Source organism: Aphelocoma coerulescens, chromosome 6 (genome assembly GCF_041296385.1).
Source record: "Aphelocoma coerulescens isolate FSJ_1873_10779 chromosome 6, UR_Acoe_1.0, whole genome shotgun sequence".
Lineage (NCBI taxonomy): Eukaryota > Metazoa > Chordata > Aves > Passeriformes > Corvidae > Aphelocoma > Aphelocoma coerulescens.
The window spans coordinates 3529859-3547509 of record NC_091020.1 but is presented as its reverse complement, the minus strand read 5'-3'; the positions used below and the strand labels follow the sequence as shown (position 1 = coordinate 3547509).

At 52.4% G+C, this 17651-nt stretch overlaps 1 long non-coding RNA gene across 1 annotated transcript; it reads right to left on the bottom strand.

The window, feature by feature from the left end:
- LOC138112787 (uncharacterized) lies at positions 1-9138 on the bottom strand. The gene is made up of 4 exons (XR_011151833.1): positions 8930-9138; positions 8698-8808; positions 206-311; positions 1-120 (listed from the first exon to the last, which is right to left on the bottom strand). It is a non-coding gene; the product is annotated as an uncharacterized lncRNA (long non-coding RNA).
- Positions 9139-17651: the final 8513 nt, after the last annotated feature.

Sequence of the window (17651 nt, the reverse complement as noted above, 5' to 3'; positions counted from 1 at the left end):
ACGGTGTTGTGGGAGAAGCTTGGAATTACCAGAAATGGATCAGGTTCACATTTTTTCCCCACCAGTTTTCATCTGGTTTGAAATTCCTGGAATTACCCTCAAATGTGCCCTGGAACAGTGCTGTGAAAGGATCAGTCAGAAGAACAGCCTGAAAGGAGAAAACCACCTCCAGCAGCAGCCGGAATGATCCCATTTCTGTTCTTACCTGCTCCTGCCAGAGCTCCCAACAGCCATTTTCATTCCAAAACAAGAGCTATGGAAGACATTCCTGCTGTCTGTGAGGGTGAGGTGGCAGTTTTGGACGTTCTTTGCTGTGGAATCAGACAACAAACAGCATAAATAATCTTGGTGGTCTCTTCCAAGCCAAACCACCCCGTGATTCCATGCGTGGATCAGCACCTGTCCCAACTCCATTCCAGAAACCTCCTCCCACTAACCCAGAACTTTCCTTTTTCCGCTCAACATCAGGGATTTGCTGCCAAGTGCCCCGGGCAGGGGACGCCTCAGCCTTCCATGGGACGCCTCAGCATTCCCTGGGGTGCCTCAGCATTCCCTGGGCTGCTGTTCCACGCCGATCCCGTGTCCAGCGCCGTTCCGGGCTGCAGTGCCGGGCTCTCCCCACAAGGCGGCAGCACCGGGAGCGAGCAGCCCCGGCCGGTCCCGCTGTCTCGGGGCAGCTGCGCCTTTAACCCGCCCGGAGCCGGCGGGGCCGTGAACACAGCGGGCAAAAACCCCAGCGATCCCCTTTATTTCACCCCCAGAGGCACAGGATCGCAGCATTCCCTGGGCTGGAAGGGACCCGCAGGGAGCATCGAGTCCAAATCCTGGTCCTGCACCCCAAGAATCCCACCCTGTGCCCGAGAGCCTTGTCCAGACCCAAACTCTGCCCCTAGGATCCTGAAAACACAGCGGGGCTGGGAGAAGGGTAACAAGGGAGGATTTTTTACATAGTTCTCCTTGTACGATCGTTATATAATCTTATTAGATAGTCCAGCAACCCATCCCTGGGCCGGGACCCCCACCCCTGTCCCGGGACACCCATCCCTGGGCCGGAATACCGATCCCCCGCGGCCCCCACCGTCCGCTCGGGACTGTCCCCGTTCCCCGCTCACCTCCGAGCCCGCAGCACCCGCCCCGGTGCCCCCGGCCCGGCAGCGCTGCTCCCCGGACTCCCCGCCATTGCCGCGTCGGGCGAAGAAGGGCGGAAATTACCGGGACCACACCAATGTGGCGATGCGACCTTCTCAAGATGGCGGCGGTGGAGGACCCCGCTCCGTCTATTCGGCTGCCTGAATGCTCCCGCCTACCCCAGGCGCCACTGACCCCACAGTCGGTGTCCGCATAGCGGGAAACGCCTCAGAAAATTGCGTGCAAGCGCTGGGCTGGCGTCGGTGTCGGCGTCGCGTTCAGGCAGCCGAATAGACGCAGCTAGAGGGGGCCTTCCCTGCCGCCATCTTGAGAAGGTCAGAAAACAGCGTAAACGACCGCCATCCTTAGTGTGGCGATGATCTGACTTCCGGTTTTGCCGCCATCTTGGGTGCTGGCAGAAGCCACTTCCGGTCGAGCCGCCATCTTTAGTGTGGTACGCACAAGGCCCCCGCCCCTCACAAGGGCTTCTGTCTATTCAGCTGCCTGAATCCGGCCCGGATTCCGACGCCGGCCCCGCGCTTTCCGCGCCATTTTCCGCCGTGGTCCCCGGTGCGAGGACACGGGTGGTGGGGTCACCGGCGCCGGAGGCGGGCGACGGTCCCGCGACCAGCGGCAGGCATCGGCAGGGACACCTCTCCTAGGGGCCTAGTGCGTCCGCCATATTGAGTGTGGCGGAAGTGTCACCCACCCTCTGCAAGGTCCTGGCAGGTTCGAATAAAAACGCCACTTACGCCGTCCCGAAAGCGCCGAACTGCGCCTTCCTTTCCGAGCCGCCCCCTTGAGAGCGGCACGCGGGCGGCTCTATTCCGACCGTGCTCGCCCGGTGCTCCCCGCCCCGGCTCGCGCTGCGACCGCGCCTCTGCTGCCCGGCAAAACCGGCCCCGCCGGGCCGCCCCCCGCGCTGTCATTCGTCGCGGTCACCGCCCCGCACGGCGCCCGCTCCTTTGCAGCGCTCTGGCCCCGCTCATGCACGCCCGTGTCCCTTGGCGCTCCGAACCGTCCTTCGCCCCTCCCCTCCGCTGCCAGACGCGGCCCCGCTCGCTCCTTGCCCTTGCCACGCTCGGCAGCCACCGAGGCCGCCGCCCTCTCGGCTCCCCCGGCCCCGGGCGGCAGCAGCGCCGGGGCGCCGTGCCGGGGCCGGCAGTGCCGCGCTCTCGCCACCAGGCGGCAGCAGCGCCGCCCAGCTCAGCCCGGGGCCGGGCCGCGCTGCGGGGCACGGACAGAGCAGAGGCAAAAGCCGGCTCAGGGCGCTCTGCAGCTCCTGCAGCCCGAGCCTCTCGGCTCCTGGCGCCAGGCACTCGCTTCTTCCCTTCCTACAGAAAAACGCCGCCTCGTTATTCTCAAAACTTGCTCATCTCTAGTCCCAGCTTCTTATATTCCTATATGCAACAGAGTAGAGAGAGAGGGCTGGCTTATTTCAAAATGAATCTACATCTAAATCCATCGCCTTTGTCTATAGATGTCAAAATGAAGACCTTAGCAGGTTTTGGTATTCTGCACACATCCCTCCCTGGGAGGAATGGTAAAAAGTTAAAAACAAATGATATTTAAACAGTAAAAAGTTAGAAAAAAAGTTACAACGGCAGAAATTTAGAAACAAACAAAGAGGTACAATACAAGAAACGAACAAATTTCTAAAGGTAGAAAGGTTGAAAGTTAAAAACAAAGGTAGAAACAAAAAAAAATTAGAAACAAAGTTAGGTAGACATTTAGAGACAGTCAGAAAGGTGAGTGTTGAGCTTTTGACAGGGTACCCTTCCTTCTCAGACCAGGGTGAAAGAGCAGAGGAGGCTGCTGTTCTGCTAAGTTCTTGATTTCACAGTCTCACAGCTGTCTTGAAGGCAGACTTTGAATGGGGTTACATGATAAAGCCAAGCAGCAGCAGCAGGCAAAACCAGCTGCTTCTATATGCTCCATACACTATATTTTTTGCTTACAGAAGTGTGGATTATATTTGTTAATTGACCAGTAAGATTCACACACGATTCTAGTTTTCTTAACCCACCCTGGTCTAATTCTAACAGTCGTAAGCCTCACACAAGTGTTACATCTGTGTTACACAGATTTGCATCTACAGTTTCTATCAGCTCTTAGTGTTTATGTGAACACTCCATCTAAAAAATGGCAACAGTGCCACTCAATCTAGATTTTGTCTAAAGTAAAGAATTCTGTGAAAAGGTAACACTGCTGCAGCAAGAGCCGTGCTGAAGATCTCTGCTACAGCTTTTTCATGACTAAGGCACTTGGCATCTATTTCTACTAAAAGTTAAAAATCCGTAGTTCTATTGCACTTTGCTGTGGCTTCATGGATGCCAGCTTGTCCAAAGGTTTCAATTCAAACCTAAGGCTTTGGCTTCCCTCTGGGCCTGAGGCCAGAGGAGCCTCCACTCTAAGAAGGTTAGAAACAAGGTTAGAAAGGTAAAAGTTAGAAAGCAAAAAATACATTTAGAAAGGCACAAAGTTAGAAATGCAGAGTGTTAGAAACAAACAAAGGCAGAAAGGTAAAAATGGGGAGAAAAACCAAGGTAGAAAGTTTCAAAGTTAGAAGCAAACAGAGGCAGAAAGGGACAAATCTAGCAAGTTAGAAACAAACAAAGGTAGAAAGTCAAAAAGGTAGAAATGAACAAAGGTAGAAAGTTGGAGAGGCAGAAAGTGCAGAGGCTGGCAGCAGCCATTCCAGCCTTAAGGAGAGCCCTGTGGAGAAGAGCAACTTGTTCCATTGATCTTCACTTCGAGAAGGGCCTTCTGCTCTCTTGGGAAAGATGCAGACCAGGCCATGACTCCAGGTAGAAGCAGCAGGTGGGAATGCTTTTCCTTCACCTCCCAGAAAGCTGGGAGCTTTCATGTTTGAGTCAGTGGCCTAAAAGGGGCAGAAAGTCTGCCCTGACAAGTGTGTGGGCATGGATCTGTTTGGTCTTGCCCTGTGCCCATTCCCAAAACTCTCTTCAAACTTACCCAAAATAGCAACACAAAGCCTGGGGCAGATTGTGCCTGAAGAAAGAATGGTCTCTGTTTTTTTTCCAAGCTGCTACAGAAACAAACTAAGGTAGAAAGGTAAAAATGAACAAAGGAGGGAAGGTGAGAAAGGTAGTTCGAAAGTCAAAGTAAGAGAAAGAGAGAAAGTCAGAGAGAGAAAGAGAGAAAGTCAGAGAAAGGGAAAGGCAGAAAGAAAGCAAGGCAGAAAGCAAGTCAGAGAGAAAGAAAGAAAGAAAAATAGAGAGAAAAAGGAATAGAGAAAGAGAAGAATCGGGTTTGAGAGAAAAAGAAATGGAGTTTAAAAGAGAAGTAGTGTTGAAGAGAAAAAGAGCAACTGAGAACTAGAGTGACAGAGACATCCAGAAAGAGTTAAACAGTGAGAAAAAGAGAAAGAGTTGGAAAAAGTCAAGTGAGGAATAGACTAAAAAGTAAAGCAAAGCAGAGCAGCAAAGCAAGAAATATGGCAAAAAACTTACTAAAGCACACCAAAGGAAGAGAGCAACCAAAGGGGGGAGGGGGGGTATCTTTATTAGGGTTTCTTCAACTTTATTGAATGAGGGTTTTTTAGTTACACTTCAGCAAAGCAAGTGGAAACAACAATGTGCACAAGCACAAGTACAAATCCAATCCATCTGCACACTGGTCAAAGTCCAAGTGACATCCAGAGCAATACGTGCAAGTGCAGCGGCAAACACGAATCCAGAGCAACACAAGCCAACCCCATCGCAGTACAACCTAACAATTGTTCTATTTCTGGAAAATGTATGACATCTTATTGGTCCAGGAAACCCAAAACAACAGCAGCAGACAGAGAACAAAACACTCATCCACCACCCACCTCCTTCAGCTTCCACACAAACCCACCCTCGCTCTCGTCTCGAGAGCACCCCATGGGAAGGCGGTTCCCGGGAGCCCCAAAATCATCGCGCCTGACAAATGCCCAGCCCCGGCACGGTCAGCACCCAACCCCTGGCGATGAACGTCACCTCACAGAGCGGCCGGGGCCCAGATAAAAAAACCCAGCTGGGAGGGAAAAAAACCCCAGACAGCAGAGCTGGGTGGTTTTTACTCTAAGTTTAAAAAGTAGCTGAAAAGCCTGAAAGGCAAAACTCACACCCACAAGGTTAGAAGCATTCCACACACACACTCTTCTCGCAGGCAGAGAACACACACAGACGCAGCTCTGGCACCACATTTCCTCTTGTTCCTGCTGGCCTGGAAAGCCCCAGGTAAATCCAGTCCCTCAGACCTTGCATCCCTGAACACCAGGAGAGCTGGAGTTTTACCCAGATCCCAGTGCCCTGCACAGCTGCACTGACACGAGCACAGGCTGATCGCTCCGCCCAGCACCATCCCTCATTTTCCTCCCATTGCTCCCCAAGCGTCCCCAAACCACCCCGTGTCTGTGCCGGGGCCAGTGCCTGCCCCGAGCCCAACCAGAGGCTGTCACCCAGCCCTGCACCAGCTCCCACCCCTGGGAGAGCTGGGAATGCACTGAGAGCTCAGCTCCCTGGGCTCCCCAACACCCAAACCAGTCCTCAGACACACAAATAATGCCCAACCTGCCCCTCCGGGCACAGCCAAACACCACAATTCCATCATCCCCAAGGAACTCTGGCAGGTTGCCTCTTCACCTGTGCCTTTTTCCAGCAGCCATGGCTAGGACCGGGCTGTCAGAAATAGCATTCCCTAGGCAGTTCATCCCAGCACAGAGGAGAAGAGGAGCCTGTCACTCATCCACACCACGGGCAGGACAAGGGGGGCCCAAGCTGGCTTTGGCTGCTCCAACATCCAAAGCTCTTGGTGCCAAAGATAGGACGAGTTCAGTGGTTGCTCCTGTCCTGAAAGAGAGCAGAAAAGCGAAGTTAATCCCACTGTGGAATGCAAGACTCCTGCATTTCATATTTCTGCTCTGATTGCTCACCGCAGAGTATTATCCATGGAAAAAAAAGGAGAATGACACCATATCAAATAAAAAGTGCCCTTCTCCAGCGCTTTTATTCCAAGCATTAAAAAGATGCTCATTTCTCTTCCAGCATTGTTTCCCTCATTTTAGCAGAACCGTTTTCATCCCAGACCCCCCTCGTCAGCTGTTCAATCCTCTGGCACTGGATTTGGACAAAGGAAGGGACGCACCTGGATCGCAGGAAATCACAGAGAGAAACCCCTCCAAAACCTGACAGAGAAAAACAACGGGAGATGCAGGAAGACACATCCCTCATTTGCACGTCCGGAGTGCTTTTCTAAAGACTTCCCTGCATCTGGATGCTCTTTGCACTTGGCTTTCTTTACAAGAATGCATTTGCTGCTAAACACGTCTCAGGCCCTTATTTGATCAGGATAAGGTCGGATGCAGATGAAGACTCACACAGGGAATAGCCAGGGAGATGCAGGGCCTGGGAACATCAAGGACGGAGAAGAGAAGGAACAGGGATTGTTTTTCTTGTTTAGAGCCAGCAGTGCTGTGAGCTTGGAGAACACACGGCACCACAGGGATCCAGGGCAGGAGCGGGATAATTCCGGGATAAGGGGAATCTGCTCCCACTCCAGGGCTGTGCCAGTGAAGGAGGGGAAGTTTTAGTGCTTTCATGGCACACAAAAACCAAACCCAGCACCACCGAGCTGGACTTTCGTGAACTGCAACACAAAGCGGCCCCTGGCCTTTGGGGGAACACAACCTCACCGAGTCACGGAGCCAGGGGATGACACTTGGGAATGAGCCTTGCGGCCTGCAGCCAAATCAGATGAGGGAGCCACAGGAGCTGTGGGGTTTCCTGCTCTTCCTGCAACGCCATCAGTCCAGACCAGGAGACCTTTCCTGGAACAGATCTTCCCTGTAAAAGGGAGCAACACCAAAGCTCAAGCCCTCATTTAGAGACCCTTGGAAAAGCAAAGGTGAGAGGGGATTACCTGGAGCCCCAGGGGACCGAGGTGAAGGGGATGAAGAAGCAGACAGCAAACTGCTTCCACTGCTTCTCACTCCAGCAAGGGGAACTTCCCTGGAATTTCACGTCCAGCGTCTCTCCCAAGCCCCACCGGCGAACCCACACGTACTCCAGGACTGATCTCCTTTGTACTTCCAGCAGCACAGACCCACCGGGAGGAACTGCAATCCAAGGACACACATCAGCAACCGCCTTCCCGCTTGGCGCTCTCTCCACATTTTTCCCTTTCCAGTGGGATGCAGGTGCCACCCCCCAGAGGCAGGAAAACTGCCTTGCAATCCAGTACAAAATCTACCTGGGAAGCCCAGGATGCCCGGAGCCAGCAGCCATTTCTCCTGGAGCTCCTGCTGACAGGCATTTGAAGCCTGCTGGGCCTCACAGCTGCTTTTCTGCCAAGGGCATTCCCATCTCTTATTTTTTAGCCCAAATAAAGGTTTGCAAAGCTGAGTTTTGTGAGAAGTGCTTCATATTTGGATTATTCTTAACTTGGGAGTTTCCCTTGGCACCAAAATCAGGGGGTAAACCCAACATGGCCTCAAAGGGCCATAAGATCCCAGATATCCAATCCCCAGTTCCCTCAGCATTGGTTCATTAAAGCTTTTCAGGGGTAATTTAGCAAACTTCAGGGTTTGGTGACTTCACCATCAAAGCAACACGAAACCTGTGCAAAAGGAACTTAACTAAAGCTGGCTAAACGCTGCCCAGACCTGGCAGAAAGCGCTTCCCACACCTCTCCTGGAATTCTCTTTCCCAGCCCTTCCAGCTTCGGAAGGCTTCTGTGGGAGCCTCAAGTCGCGGTGCAGCTCAGAACCTGCACGTACCTAAAGCAGCCCCACAGGAACACGAAGCTTCCCTCGGGCATTTCGTTTCTTTACCCCAAACATTCTTCCCACTCAGCCACAATCTAGAAAGGAAAGAAAGGAAAAGAAGGAAGACCAATTAATTCTGACATAAGGAGTCTTGACTATTCCAACACACTGCCAGGTGAAAAAACATCCCTGCCAGGCTAACAAATCCCCCTGATACTGTCTCCATTCTGTATCAATTATTTAAACGCTGTATTAAGGAGCGTAAGGACACAATGCTTGGAATTCTCAAAAATGGCTCAGCTTGGCTACTCCAAGCACTTTCTCACCCGGGGAGCTGAGCTGTCCCACATTTAAACGCCACGTTTGATCCAAATCCCATAGAAATCTGATATTGTTTGGCTCCTGAGCTTTCCCAAAAGCTGTGCAGTCAAGCCTGGAAATCCTCACTGAAGCTTTGCCATGTCACATCGGGATTTACCCTTGGGAAAACCCCACTCTCAGCACTTGGGTTTCAAGAGGTTGCACCCAATGTTACAGACACAGAATTCCTGTGGGGTTTGGCATTTCCTGCACCTCCAAACACGTGAAAAGAATGAAGTGCAGAGTCCCGAGGCTCCATTATTGCCATTCTCCTCACATCCCTTTCCTCAGCTGCACGTGGCTTTGTGCCTCCTCTGAAGGGCTGGAAAGGAATTTGGGAACCCCCCTCAGCTTCTTCGGTTTTCAGCTTTTTCTCGGAGCCGGCCCAAAAGGCAAACAGGAAAAAAAACCCCAAAAGTGCACAAAATCCCAGCCCCTCCCAAGATGCAGCTCCTCACACCAAACCTTGGGAGAATCCCTGGTGCTTCCAACACCGCTGCAATCCCACCTGGAGCTGAGCTTACAGGGTGCTCTGCCTAATCCACATCCAAGCCTGGATAGCCCAAAGCCTGCAAGAAAAGAGGAGGCAAAGTGAAGGGGAGAGGGGGGGAAAAACGGAGTTTTAGGTTTTTCCCCTGTTTGCAACAGGATTGAAGGGCAGGGTGGAGAGGTTTCGTGGAAAAGAAGTACCAAAGGCTGCTTCATTCCCAGCAATTAGCGCTGCTCAGGTTGAATCCAAGAGGCCCAATCCACCAGGTTTAAACAGGAGCGGCCGACAGGATGGGTTATGACACAGATCTGTGAAGCTGGAGCCTTCTTCCTTCTCCCGGGCTCTCCCAGAAATTCTCCATGTCCGGACGCGCTCCCGCTCTCCCCGCTGGGGAGGACGGACTTGGATAGCCCGGGTGACTGGTGAGCCTAAAACAATAAGTGATGCAGTGATCCAAGTGTTTTTCCCCAGGAAATTACATATTCTCTGGACCTGGGATAACCCATATCCCATGGCCTTCTCCAGGAAGAGTCCCAGCTGGATAGGGTCTCCCAGAAAGGATTCCATAGGGGCTCACCTTTTGCTTGGAGCTCGGCTGAATTCCTCAGCAATCCCAGGGAATGTGGCCATTGGAGGCTTTGGGCAGATTGGGCTCAATTGCGTTTTTAGGTTTTGTTACCGTCTCTCAGACTTCCCACTGGAATGTGGTCTCCAAGGAATATGTAAATCCCATGGGATTCCTGCTCTTTCGGACAATTTTTTGTACCATTCCTGTACAAAACGAGGCCCCCTGTTCGGATGCTTTTCCCCACCGTTCCCCAGCAGTTTTATCTGCCAGTGCATTCCCTGTGTTGGTTGGGCTCTTCCCAGATCTCTGAGCTCCTTCACAGGCAGGAGATCCATTTGGCCCAGGAACCGAACCCTCCTGAGGAATTGTCTGATGCCATCTCCACATTTCACAGCTGATCCTTGTGCTCAAAGGATCCCCCTTTCTTCCCTCCAGCCAATTCCAAGCCTCGCTGCCCCCAGCCGGGAACAGTCCCCAGGCCGATCCCTGCAGTCTTCCCTGCCAGGATCCTGCTCAGGAATCCATGGGCTACAAATTGAAGAATTAATTCTTCCCACCCCTGCCCAGTTCTAATTCCAAAGGATTTGGTGTCTGCCTTACCCGGCTGGAGCCTGCTTCCAACTCTGTTCTTGCTGCTTCTGCTGCTTTCCATTTCCCAGGAATTCCACCAACGGAGCGACAGCGTTTTCCACCTCCTCCTCCAGGATTCCCTCTGTTGCGTTCGGGTGCTGGAAGGATATCAAAACCAGGGCCTCACTATCAGGAATTATATCCCCGGATTTGTTCCTTTCCAAATGTCACCTCTTCCCAACAAAGCACTGGCCATCCAAGGAATTCTAGAGAGCGATGTGCTGACCGCTGCTTACTCCTCTGGAATGTCAGAGCTTGGAAAAGTGGGCAGCTGGAGCTTTTCCTGGGGGTGCCCCATGAAGTGTATTTTACCTAAGAGCCCCTGCCCATGCCTTTGTCTGTATCCACCAAAAATCCACCTGTTCATTCCCCAGCTGGTCCTCCCTCTTTTCCTGGATCCAACAGAATTTTAACAGGTGAATATTCCCCTCTGGAAGAGCACCTTTCATTCCAAACCTAAGAACAAACAAATGAATCACTTTCCTTCGACCTTCCTTATTAGGATTCCACTGAGAGCAGTGGATGGAAAATGATCCTCTCCTGGCCCCTGCTGGATTCCCGGAGCAGGGATCCTTTCCCTCTTTCCCCCCACCCCCCGCGGTGCCCTCCTCCCCCTCCCGCCCCACCCCGCACCCTTTTCAGGCTTTGTTCCACAGCTTTTGCCTCCGGACCTCAGATCCTTTTGGTCTCCAGGAGCTCCCAGCAGCTCCACAGCCTTTCCTCTCCCATCCTGATCCTTTCTCCAGGAGTGGAGCTGTGCATTGCAATTCCCTTCTCTTTTCTCCGACAATTCCCACCAACCCAGACCTAAAGCTGACACAAGGAACGCTCGGTGCCCACAAATCCAAATCCAGACCTGGCCATCCCTAAACCAGCAACTCCCGGACAATTTGCGTTCATTCCAACCTATCACTGAGGACTCACCTAATCCTTCAAAATTCCCAAGAAATATCCCGTTGCCTTCAGCTCCCAGGGGATTCTGCTTTGTGCTCACACGGATTTGGGACTTCCCTGAAACACCCGTGCAGGGCACGCTGGAATCCCCGATCCCGTGAATCCGGGGAGTGTGAAAAGCTCGGTCCAGCCTGGGCCCCCAGAAATTTTTGCCAAATATCCCCCAAGTCCTCGGGACAACAGAACTCTCTGGTACTGCATTTTTGGCGTTGTAAAGCCTGGAATTACTTTATTCCTAGTGCTGGGCTCTGGATGTGGCCGAGAAAATCCCGGCCTCCACACAGACCCAGATTCCAAACTTTTTGATACATTTGAGCAAACCGAGAAATTCCCCTTCCCTGCTTCTTCTTAAGGGCATCCTTCTCTTCCCTTACCCGGCCTGCTCTCTCCCACTGGGCTGGGTTTTTCCCTTCCCATGCTAATTAGTCCCTACTTCTAGGAGGTTTAGGTACCTTTCTTCCCTGGCAGGGATTTCTTAACACAGCTACCGAGGCTTTGGGAGTCTTCTTTATCTTCTACTTTCTGGAAACACACCCTCTGATCCATAAATGCCACAATCCAGATGCCCAACTTCAACAAGACATCCTTTTCACCTAAAAACACTCACTCTCAACTCTTAGATCTTTTAAAGTTTTACCCCCGCAAAATTCCCCTGGTTTTCCACCGCTGAATTCCTCCGTCCTGATTCCAAGAATTTCTTGAATACCACGGGGCTTTTCTCAAGATTTACCCCCACAACCTTCCCTACGTGCCCACTGCTCACCACCTCATTTTTCCCTCAATGTCTTCGTTCTCCACCCCAGAGAGTTTGTCAAGTGTTGCCTCCAAAATGTTCCCCCTCTGTCCACTACGGAGTTCCCCATTTTGCCTTCAAAATATTCCTTCTGTCCCCTCCAGATTGCATCCACTTTTACCCCCAACATTTTACTTCCTCTACAATATTGATTAAACCTTTTCCACCCCAAAAATGTGCATTCCCTCCCTTAAACAGCACCTCAGCTTTTCCCTCAAAAATGCCCCAGAGAGAAACTCCGATTCAGCCCCCAAACTCCCATTTTCCTACACAAACAGTTCTTGTGGCCCCTCTCAATTCCCCCAGGCTTTCAGCTAAAGGAATAACTGGAAGCCTATTCCCTCATCTCTGCCCTCCTTTTGCTTTCCTGGAAAACCTTGCCATCCCACACTTTCTCCAAGAGATCTGCTGCGAGTACGGCAAGGTCTGCTCTGTCAGAGTGCCAGGGGGGTTTACAGCACTTGCTCCTCTGCATCTTCACCCTTTCATCAGCTTTCCCCTGGAACGGTGTTGTGGGAGAAGCTTGGAATTACCAGAAATGGATCAGGTTCACATTTTTTCCCCACCAGTTTTCATCTGGTTTGAAATTCCTGGAATTACCCTCAAATGTGCCCTAGAACAGTGCTGTGAAAGGATCAGTCAGAAGAACAGCCTGAAAGCAGAAAACCACCTCCAGCAGCAGCCGGAATGATCCCATTTCTGTTCTTACCTGCTCCTGCCAGAGCTCCCAACGGCCCTTCCCATTCCAAAACAACAGCTATGCAAGACATTCCTGCTGTCCGTGAGGGTGAGGTGCCAGTTCTGGATGTTCTTTGCTGCGGAATCGGACAACAAACAGAGCGTAAATGATCTTGGTGGTCTCTTCCAAGCCAAACCACCCCGTGATTCCTTGCGTGGATCAGCACCTGTCCCAACTCCATTCCAGAAACCTCCTCCCACTAACCCAGAACTTTCCTTTTTCCGCTCAACATCAGGGATTTGCTGCCGAGTGCCCCGGGCAGGGGACGCCTCAGCCTTCCCTGGGACGCCTCTGCATTCCCTGGGACGCTTCATCATTCCCTGGGATACCTCAGCATTCCCTGGGGTGCCTCAGCATTCCCTGGGCTGCTGTTCCACGCCGATCCCGTGTCCAGCGCCGTTCCGGGCTGCAGTGCCGGGCTCTCCCCACAAGGCGGCAGCACCGGGAGCGAGCAGCCCCGGCCGGTCCCGCTGTCTCGGGGCAGCTGCGCCTTTAACCCGCCCGGAGCCGGCGGGGCCGTGAACACAGCGGGCAAAAACCCCAGCGATCCCCTTTATTTCACCCCCAGAGGCACAGGATCGCAGCATTCCCTGGGCTGGAAGGGACCCGCAGGGAGCATCGAGTCCAAATCCTGGTCCTGCACCCCAAGAATCCCACCCTGTGCCCGAGAGCCTTGTCCAGACCCAAACTCTGCCCCTAGGATCCTGAAAACACAGCGGGGCTGGGAGAAGGGTAACAAGGGAGGATTTTTTACATAGTTCTCCTTGTACGATCGTTATATAATCTTATTAGATAGTCCAGCAACCCATCCCTGGGCCGGGACCCCCACCCCTGTCCCGGGACACCCATCCCTGGGCCGGAATACCGATCCCCCGCGGCCCCCACCGTCCGCTCGGGACTGTCCCCGTTCCCCGCTCACCTCCGAGCCCGCAGCACCCGCCCCGGTGCCCCCGGCCCGGCAGCGCTGCTCCCCGGACTCCCCGCCATTGCCGCGTCGGGCGAAGAAGGGCGGAAATTACCGGGACCACACCAATGTGGCGATGCGACCTTCTCAAGATGGCGGCGGTGGAGGACCCCGCTCCGTCTATTCGGCTGCCTGAATGCTCCCGCCTACCCCAGGCGCCACTGACCCCACAGTCGGTGTCCGCATAGCGGGAAACGCCTCAGAAAATTGTGTACAAGCGCTGGGCTGGCGTCGGTGTCGGCGTCGCGTTCAGGCAGCCGAATAGACGCAGCTAGAGGGGGGCCTTCCCTGCCGCCATCTTGAGAAGGTCAGAAAACAGCGTAAACGACCGCCATCTTTAGTGTGGCGATGATCTAACTTCCGGTTTTGCCGCCATCTTGGGTGCTGGCAGAAGCCACTTCCGGTCGAGCCGCCATCTTTAGTGTGGTACGCACAAGGCCCCCGCCCCTCACAAGGGCTTCTGTCTATTCAGCTGCCTGAATCCGGCCCGGATTCCGACGCCGACCCCGCGCTTTCCGCGCCATTTTCCGCGGTGGTCCCCGGTGCGAGGACACGGGTGGTGGGGTCACCGGCGCCGGAGGCGGGCGACGGCCCCGCGACCGGCGGCAGGCATCGGCAGGGACACCTCTCCTAGGGGCCTAGTGCGTCCGCCATATTGAGTGTGGCGGAAGTGTCATCCACCCTCCGCAAGGTCCTGGCAGGTTCGAATAAAAACGCCACTTACGCCGTCCCGAAAGCGCCGAACTGCGCCTTCCTTTCCGAGCCGCCCCCTTGAGAGCGGCACGCGGGCGGCTCTATTCCGACCGTGCTCGCCCGGTGCTCCCCGCCCCGGCTCGCGCTGCGACCGCGCCTCTGCTGCCCGGCAAAACCGGCCCCGCCGGGCCGCCCCCCGCGCTGTCATTCGTCGCGGTCACCGCCCCGCACGGCGCCCGCTCCTTTGCAGCGCTCTGGCCCCGCTCATGCACGCCCGTGTCCCTTGGCGCTCCGAACCGTCCTTCGCCCCTCCCCTCCGCTGCCAGACGCGGCCCCGCTCGCTCCTTGCCCTTGCCACGCTCGGCAGCCACCGAGGCCGCCGCCCTCTCGGCTCCCCCGGCCCCGGGCGGCAGCAGCGCCGGGGCGCCGTGCCGGGGCCGGCAGTGCCGCGCTCTCGCCACCAGGCGGCAGCAGCGCCGCCCAGCTCAGCCCGGGGCCGGGCCGCGCTGCGGGGCACGGACAGAGCAGAGGCAAAAGCCGGCTCAGGGCGCTCTGCAGCTCCTGCAGCCCGAGCCTCTCGGCTCCTGGCGCCAGGCACTCGCTTCTTCCCTTCCTACAGAAAAACGCCGCCTCGTTATTCTCAAAACTTGCTCATCTCTAGTCCCAGCTTCTTATATTCCTATATGCAACAGAGTAGAGAGAGAGGGCTGGCTTATTTCAAAATGAATCTACATCTAAATCCATCGCCTTTGTCTATAGATGTCAAAATGAAGACCTTAGCAGGTTTTGGTATTCTGCACACATCCCTCCCTGGGAGGAATGGTAAAAAGTTAAAAACAAATGAAATTTAAACAGTAAAAAGTTAGAAAAAAAGTTACAACGGCAGAAATTTAGAAACAAACAAAGAGCTACAATACAAGAAACGAACAAATTTCTAAAGGTAGAAAGGTTGAAAGTTAAAAACAAAGTTAGAAACAAAAAAAAAATTAGAAACAAAGTTAGGTAGACATTTAGAGACAAAGTCAGAAAGGCGAGTGTTGAGCTTTTGACAGGGTACCCTTCCTTCTCAGACCAGGGTGAAAGAGCAGAGGAGGCTGCTGTTCTGCTAAGTTCTTGATTTCACAGTCTCACAGCTGTCTTGAAGGCAGACTTTGAATGGGGTTACATGATAAAGCCAAGCAGCAGCAGCAGGCAAAACCAGCTGCTTCTATATGCTCCATACACTATATTTTTTGCTTACAGAAGTGTGGATTATATTTGTTAATTGACCAGTAAGATTCACACACGATTCTAGTTTTCTTAACCCACCCTGGTCTAATTCTAACAGTCGTAAGCCTCACACAAGTGTTACATCTGTGTTACACAGATTTGCATCTACAGTTTCTATCAGCTCTTAGTGTTTATGTGAACACTCCATCTAAAAAATGGCAACAGTGCCACTCAATCTAGATTTTGTCTAAAGTAAAGAATTCTGTGAAAAGGTAACACTGCTGCAGCAAGAGCCGTGCTGAAGATCTCTGCTACAGCTTTTTCATGACTAAGGCACTTGGCATCTATTTCTACTAAAAGTTAAAAATCCGTAGTTCTATTGCACTTTGCTGTGGCTTCATGGATGCCAGCTTGTCCAAAGGTTTCAATTCAAACCTAAGGCTTTGGCTTCCCTCTGGGCCTGAGGCCAGAGGAGCCTCCACTCTAAGAAGGTTAGAAACAAGGTTAGAAAGGTAAAAGTTAGAAAGCAAAAAATACATTTAGAAAGGCACAAAGTTAGAAATGCAGAGTGTTAGAAACAAACAAAGGCAGAAAGGTAAAAATGGGGAGAAAAACCAAGGTAGAAAGTTTCAAAGTTAGAAGCAAACAGAGGCAGAAAGGGACAAATCTAGCAAGTTAGAAACAAACAAAGGTAGAAAGTCAAAAAGGTAGAAATGAACAAAGGTAGAAAGTTGGAGAGGCAGAAAGTGCAGAGGCTGGCAGCAGCCATTCCAGCCTTAAGGAGAGCCCTGTGGAGAAGAGCAACTTGTTCCATTGATCTTCACTTCGAGAAGGGCCTTCTGCTCTCTTGGGAAAGATGCAGACCAGGCCCTGACTCCAGGTAGAAGCAGCAGGTGGGAATGCTTTTCCTTCACCTCCCAGAAAGCTGGGAGCTTTCATGTTTGAGTCAGTGGCCTAAAAGGGGCAGAAAGTCTGCCCTGACAAGTGTGTGGGCATGGATCTGTTTGGTCTTGCCCTGTGCCCATTCCCAAAACTCTCTTCAAACTTGCCCAAAATAGCAACACAAAGCCTGGGGCAGATTGTGCCTGAAGAAAGAATGGTCTCTGTTTTTTTCCAAGCTGCTACAGAAACAAACTAAGGTAGAAAGGTAAAAATGAACAAAGGAGGGAAGGTGAGAAAGGTAGTTCGAAAGTCAAAGTCAGAGAAAGAGAGAAAGTCAGAGAGAGAAAGAGAGAAAGTCAGAGAAAGGGAAAGGCAGAAAGAAAGCAAGGCAGAAAGCAAGTCAGAGAGAAAGAAAGAAAGAAAAATAGAGAGAAAAAGGAATAGAGAAAGAGAAGAATCGGGTTTGAGAGAAAAAGAAATGGAGTTTAAAAGAGAAGTAGTGTTGAAGAGAAAAAGAGCAACTGAGAACTAGAGTGACAGAGACATCCAGAAAGAGTTAAACAGTGAGAAAAAGAGAAAGAGTTGGAAAAAGTCAAGTGAGGAATAGACTAAAAAGTAAAGCAAAGCAGAGCAGCAAAGCAAGAAATATGGCAAAAAACTTACTAAAGCACACCAAAGGAAGAGAGCAACCAAAGGGGGGAGGGGGGGTATCTTTATTAGGGTTTCTTCAACTTTATTGAATGAGGGTTTTTTAGTTACACTTCAGCAAAGCAAGTGGAAACAACAATGTGCACAAGCACAAGTACAAATCCAATCCATCTGCACACTGGTCAAAGTCCAAGTGACATCCAGAGCAATACGTGCAAGTGCAGCGGCAAACACGAATCCAGAGCAACACAAGCCAACCCCATCGCAGTACAACCTAACAATTGTTCTCTTTCTGGAAAATGTATGACATCTTATTGGTCCAGGAAACCCAAAACAACAGCAGCAGACAGAGAACAAAACACTCATCCACCACCCACCTCCTTCAGCTTCCACACAAACCCACCCTCGCTCTCGTCTCGAGAGCACCCCATGGGAAGGCGGTTCCCGGGAGCCCCAAAATCATCGCGCCTGACAAATGCCCAGCCCCGGCACGGTCAGCACCCAACCCCTGGTGATGAACGTCACCTCACAGAGCGGCCGGGGCCCAGATAAAAAAACCCAGCTGGGAGGGAAAAAAACCCCAGACAGCAGAGCTGGGTGGTTTTTACTCTAAGTTTAAAAAGTAGCTGAAAAGCCTGAAAGGCAAAACTCACACCCACAAGGTTAGAAGCATTCCACACACACACTCTTCTCGCAGGCAGAGAACACACACAGACGCAGCTCTGGCACCACATTTCCTCTTGTTCCTGCTGGCCTGGAAAGCCCCAGGTAAATCCAGTCCCTCAGACCTTGCATCCCTGAACACCAGGAGAGCTGGAGTTTTACCCAGATCCCAGTGCCCT